At 33.7% G+C, this 6,781-nt stretch overlaps 1 pseudogene; it reads left to right on the forward strand.

Moving 5' to 3' along the window:
• Positions 1–538: 538 nt before the first annotated feature.
• On the forward strand, positions 539–657 carry LOC111741847 (annotated as a pseudogene).
• Positions 658–6,781: the final 6,124 nt, after the last annotated feature.

Genomic DNA, 6,781 nt, shown 5'->3' on the forward strand with positions numbered 1-6,781 from the left:
AATATCTTATTTGGAATGTTAAATATTACCAAATTTGAAAAATACTATGGCTCAGTGTATTAAAAGCAAACTCTACTGAATCATCAATGGCTACTTGTATACCATATGCAGTATAACAGAATCCTATTTGTTATGTTCTCCAGTTTCTTATTCTTTCTTTCATCACACAAATTTAGAATTCCTTCTTTGCTACTAAATTTATTAAAATTGTTTTTAAAATTTTTAAATGTACATTATATACACAAACCTTAAGAGTGATAACAATGGCATATTTTACTTTGCTTATGATGCATTCGAAACAAGGACACTCTTCAAAAATTCTTACCTAAAATAATATCAAAACATGATTTTTCATATGCTATTACATTGATGAAGATATATACTCCCTAAAATAAAGAGTAATTAAAATTGATTTTTCAGGCACCTACTTAATCAGCCTAATCCCCTATATGGTTCTGTGTAGAACAGATAAAAAATTAAACTGAATAAGTCCATATCCAAAGACAATAAGATTCATGTTAGAAAAGAATGATTACTAGTCTATGGCTATGCCACCCTGAACAATCCTGATCCCGTCTGATCTCAGAAGCTAAGCAGGATCGGGCCTGGTTTGTACTTGGATGGGAGACCGCCTAGGAAGACCAGGTGCTGTAGGCATAAAAATTTTTTTAAAAATAAGAGATTGTAAGCTGACAAGGTCCTTGCAATCTGTGAGGTCAACCAAGGGTTGCCTCACCTAAAAAAAAAAAAAAAAAAAGGATTACTCACAAGCAGCCATGTTGAGGCAAAATTGGTCTAAGAAATTTTAGGAGAGGGACCAGACACATTCAATGAAAGAAAAAGAATTCATCATGTTAGATCAGACAGAGACATTTTTTTTCTGACATAGTTCTATTTTAGGGCACATTACATGCTTTTTATCATTTAATCCCTATGTTGATCCTACATGGTAGTAGCATAAATCTTTTTTATGGAAAATAAACCATGAAACTTTCCTCAGACTATATAGCCACTAAGTAACAGAACTGGTATTCAAATCATTGTCTCTGTCTTCAAGGACTATGCTCTTGATTACTATACTTACTTTTCTGGGTTCCATAATAATTTCATTAACTGAAGCCCTTTGATTATAAAATCTAATTGTGACATTTTCAGTAAAATTAGGTTAGCCACTTTAATGGTTAATTAGGTCAGAAACTGATCATTAAAATAACTCATTCTAACCACTGGTGACCTCCAAGTATAAGTAAAACCTCTTGTAATCTCCCCATTGAGAGATTTTTGGATTATATTTCATTTGCTTCAGAGTTGGCTGTAGAAAGAATTAAAATGTAATAAAGCTGAGAGACATAGTTGGAATTGGCTTGCATTTTACCTCCATGACTTCACTGTTTCCATCTCCTAACCTCTTATTTTCTTTTTTGTCATGGAGCCTTTATATGTTCTTTTCCAGCTTCCTGTAACAATCTTCTCCCATAGTTTGAGTGGTTAATAATTTAACATTCTTCAGTTCTGTGATTTATCATCTCTTTAAAGAGTTTTTCCTCACTACCATATTCAAGGTTACTTGCTGTTACGTATTATTTGTTTTCTATATAGCATTTATTGCAATTGAGAATGATGATATTTATTTATGTGTCTACTTATTATCTGAATCTTCCACTAGAATGTCATTTTCACTAGATAAAAAATTATGCATATCTTGCTGAGCACTTTATTCTCAAAGTGTATGACAGTACCCTGTACTCAAAAAATGATTTTTTAAAAATAAATGAGTAAGTTAAAGACAAGAAAAAAAACTCTTTATTAATAATTTGGAACGATGGCCTCCCCTCTTTGCGGTGACGATATTGCCTATATTTCTTATAATGTGGCTGTGAATATAATAAGCTACACTGTATATAAGAGCATATTATAAACTCTGAGTTATTGCATAAATGCTCAGTAAAAGTAAGTGAAATATATCTTAGCTATGGTTCCATCACCTGTTTGGGAATATTCTCTTGCTTTGGTGTCTTCTTCCAATGGCAGGTATCCAAGTGCCTTCATGTTACTTCCTAATTGAGCAAGGTCCTACTCTAGTGTTGCCACAACTGACCTTGTCTTCTCAGATTGTGGACTAACCAGTAGGCATATTTTGACCTTACTCCCTCATGAAAAACTCACTCACCAGTTCATTTTTCCATTCTCACAAAGTACTGTAAAGTGACTCCTTAGCTGATTTGATATAATTTATGAAAATGTCTTGATAATAATTTCATGACTTTTTCTTTCCCAGAATTTCTTTCATTTTAACTCATAATCTGGTGATTAGTTTATAATTTTTGTGGGAAAATGTGACACAAGTGAATGAATGTCTGACTGCTTATTGTGTGAAGATGGTTGAATCTGTGACTGTATAAATTGTCATCTGTTTTACCCACTGCTTCAAAATGGAAAACTGACTTGACTGTGTATTTATTTATTATTATTATTTTATTAAAGATAATAATTAAAATTTCAACCTTAAAAGATTAGTCTCGAGGTAGCCTCTTCTGTGTGTTCCCAGTTGTAGGACTTCTGTTTAACTAGATTTCAAGCAACTCCTAATGATAGCTATTCTGTAATTTAGCTGTAATTTTGATGTGATTGTGAGAAGAGGCAAGCACAGCGTTTATCTACCCCATCATCTTGACCGGAAGCTGAATGTATAGTTAATTTTTAATGAAGGAATAAAGAACTCCTTGTTATGACAACAGATGCCTTTTATGATTCAAGCTATGGTTTGTAATTTCTCTTGTTAGCAATAAAACTGTCATAATACATAAAGTGCTATGTGTGACAAAGTCTGTACTTGAGATGGGTGTGTATATCATCTGGAAATAAGATAGAAAGTAAGAGGTTTCCTATGGTAAAAATGCCTATACTTGTGTGAGACACCCTTTGCTTCTCTAGAATAGAACATTTTCTTTTTTAAAATATTTTTTAATTTTTCAATTACATTTGGCATACAATATTATATTAGTTAAAAGTGTACGGCATGGTGATTAGACATTTATGTAACTTATGAAGTGATCACCCTGATAAATATGACACCATACATAGTTATTACAGTATTACTGACTGTATTCCTTATACTATACTTTACATCCCTATGACTATTTTGTAGATACAGAGAAATTTTGATGGTTGCCAGATGGGTGGGAGTTGGAGGTGGGGGAGCAAGTGAAAACTTATTTTATAAAACAGTAATATTATTTCCACCACCCATTACTGTTCCCAAGAAACAGCATGAATATCTTTCCAACTAAATAGCTCTTCCAATATATGGCTGTTTGACCTTATATTACTTTAAGGCCCAGATAATGACCTAGAAGAAGGAAAGGGGCAGGTACTACCATTCTTAAATCTTATGGAGCATTTTAGGATCACAGAGCAAGCCTACTCTAAAGTTTCTTCTAGTCCTCTTTCTGTACCTAGGCTATAGAAGAGTTGTTCTTTCTTTGAACAAGAAGAAAAAACTGATTCAAAAATGGCTCAATACTACTTCAGAGTTGGAAGAAGAGAACATTCTATTATCATTTTTCTCACACAGGTTTGATGAACAAATTTAATAAAATTTCACTCTAAAATACTACCCTTTTCTTGGTGGTATTCAAATATTAATTTACAAGGTATATAATAAAAATAATTATAGCATCTTAAGAATAATTTGATGAAAAGTTAAAGATAATGAGACAGTTTTTCACCTTTAAATGATTACTTCCAATTGGATTAGCTGTAACCTGCAGGTAGTTCAGGTCTTTGTAAAATGAGTCTTCCATCCAATATCCCTTTGAGGGTTCAGTTTTCTGTCAAAGCTAATGTTTCTTCTTAGTTCCTCAAAAAAAAAAAAAAAAAAGAGAGAGAGAGAATGAATGATGCTCATTGTTGAATTTTACAAACATCTTCATATCGTTTTTCCTTAATGAATTTGAGCCTTATTGGCAGGCACGCTTGGAGATTAGAATTTAAAACAGAACACTTTAGAAGAATATTCTCAGAGTTTTAACACTAGAAACTTAATTTTTTATGGTAGTTGTTATGCTAGCATGCCTAAGGTCTGCTCTGACTCCATTGTTTTTGCCTAATTGTTATGTTTTGCTGAAACTACTAGTCTTTTTGTCACACTTTTATTTCCTTTGCCCTGTATAAATGTAGCCTTGTCTCATCCTAGATCTATCCAAGGCTATCACTCTATACTAAAGTCTTTGGAAACTTTCCTGCTGTTAAAGAAGAAAACCACAGAGGTCACTTGTACTAAAGACCATGATACCAAACTTAGATTTCATAGCTGACCTATCATTGCCGTATTTTGTGATCACCCATACAACAAATATTTTCTGATTGCCTACAATATGCCAAGTAATATTAGGAGTAAATGGTGAATAAGACAGGCATAATACTTACATTTATTGAGTATACTGTTTAGGAGAGAATTAAACATTAAATGGTACAACTAAGTTAAAATAATTTATATAAATATGTAATGTTTCAAGTCAACGATTCAACAAATATTTATTGAGCACCTGCTCTGAGCCAAGCTTTATTTTATGTGTTTGAAATATATCAACAAAACAACAAACACCATTTCCTTCATGGAGTTTATATTCTATTATGAGCATGGGAGTAAACATTAAAAAATAAAATGTACTGCATGCTAGAAATGGGTAATGGTGAATGCAATGGTGAACAAAAACTAAAGCAACGTGAGAGTGAATTATTAATTGGGATGAGCAGGAGTGGTGATGGACTACCCTTTTCAATGGGATCATTGTATACTTCATTGGGAAAAAGACACCTGAAAAAGATGTGACAAATTAGATAAGTAGATATGTGGGGGAAGAATGTTCCCAGCAGGAGAAACAGTACAAAGTTGTACAGTGGGTGTTTGCTTGAATATTTGAGAAATAGCAAAGAGGGCCCTATGGCTGGAGTAGAAAAAACAAGGGGAGACATATTAGAGAAGTGAAATGAGGGAGAGGTAATGTCAGAGAGTTGAAGTAGAGACATCTGATATAGATCTTAGTAGGTCATTGTATGAGAAGCCATTAAGGAGTTTAGAGAGAAATGAAGACATGTTCTGAGTACTGTAATCTGACTCACATAGTAAAAGGACCCTTTGTCTGCTTCTGCTATGCTATGACTTGCCATCGTTGGGTTGGACATATGAGCAAGAAGTTCTATTAGGAGGCTTATTAAATCTTCCAAACAAGAAAAGAGAGTGCATCAGAGAAAAGTAGTAATAGTATAAATTATGGAAAACAATCAGACTCTGAATATATTTAAAGAGAAAACAAACAGGACTTTCTAGCAGATTTGATGTAAGCCATTAGAAAATGAGGACTAAAAATTTTGTCTAGAAGGATGGAGTGGTATCATTAGTGATGGAGGAGGCTGTGACAAGCCAGAATGAGGCAGAGGAGGAGTGGTGGGGGGAATACATCAGGGATTTAATTTTTATTTTGCTGAATTTGATATATATCTAGACATCCAAGTGGAGATTCCAGTAGGTAGTTTAGTAAACAAATCTCAAGTGTTGGTATTTAAATTTATGATACTGAATGAGGTCACCCAGAGAGTGAGCACAGATAGAGAAGAGCGGGGAAAAAAAATCAAGACAGAATTCTAGCCTACTCCAAATTATAAAGTCAGAGAGAATAGGACAATCCAGCAGAGGAAATAGATAAGGAACAATATGTGAAGTAGGAGGCAAACCAAGTTGAGTGATAATATTGATTAAACGGTATGGTGATTCGTGAGGATAAAATGAGCATTCAAATAAAGGAGTTCTTTTAAATGGATCTTCTCTGGATCTATGAACATTCCAGTAGTTCCTGTTTTTCATGTGCTGCCTTATACCAGCCATGTTCATTTTTGCCATCACTAATGGGTTCTCCCTGCTAAGGATCCATACAGAGAAGAGAATAATGTCAGAAGGCAGACCTAGCTATATTGGGCTCCATTCCTTCCCATCAGACTCCTAGAAACCTGTGGATTAACATTGGAGCTTGTTTCTCCTTGTGTCTGTAGAACAGTAAGCTTTGCAAAGGCTTTGATTAATTTTAATCTGATGCCTTAGGGTGCTTTTATATGAAAGCCTTAAAAGTGTTCAGAAACTTTGAAACAACCATGATCACAATTACAATTTATTTTTGACACTTTTGAGGTTTTTCAGTTCAATATATTTTTTTCCCCACAGACAGAGCAAACTTTGTAATGATAATTAACAAGAACTCTGTGGCACTTACATGGACCCGGGAAAGGGCAGAACATACTTCTTTTCTAAAAACACAATAATCTAAACAGATGAAAGTTCAAGAGCTCACAAATTTGTAACCAAGTAGACTTATTCCTCTTGATTTACTGAAAAGGGCAGAAAATATACCCAGACGTGTGCATAAGCCTTCTTTTTTCCACTTTGTAGTAAAGAAAGAGGTGGACAAGAGACCCAGATGTCTCTGAACTGCAATCTTTTGCTGGTTCTCATCTCCCTCGTCTCTTTCATAGATCTGATCAAGTATAATATCTCATTCTTTTAAGGAGAGGTGGTGAGTATATTTCCCACCCACTTCCTCCTAATAGGAACCCAAGTTGTTATCTAAATAAAACTAGGAAATTCACCTATTGCAAATATTCATCTTGGGTAAGTGACTATTTTTAGTAATCTAATGCTTTATTATTCAGAAAAATTTAAATTAAGTGTGCTTGTCCTAACCTACCTATAATACTGAGAAATATGTATAAATATACCTCCAAATGA

Source organism: Pteropus vampyrus, unplaced genomic scaffold (genome assembly GCF_000151845.1).
Source record: "Pteropus vampyrus isolate Shadow unplaced genomic scaffold, Pvam_2.0 Scaffold82, whole genome shotgun sequence".
Lineage (NCBI taxonomy): Eukaryota > Metazoa > Chordata > Mammalia > Chiroptera > Pteropodidae > Pteropus > Pteropus vampyrus.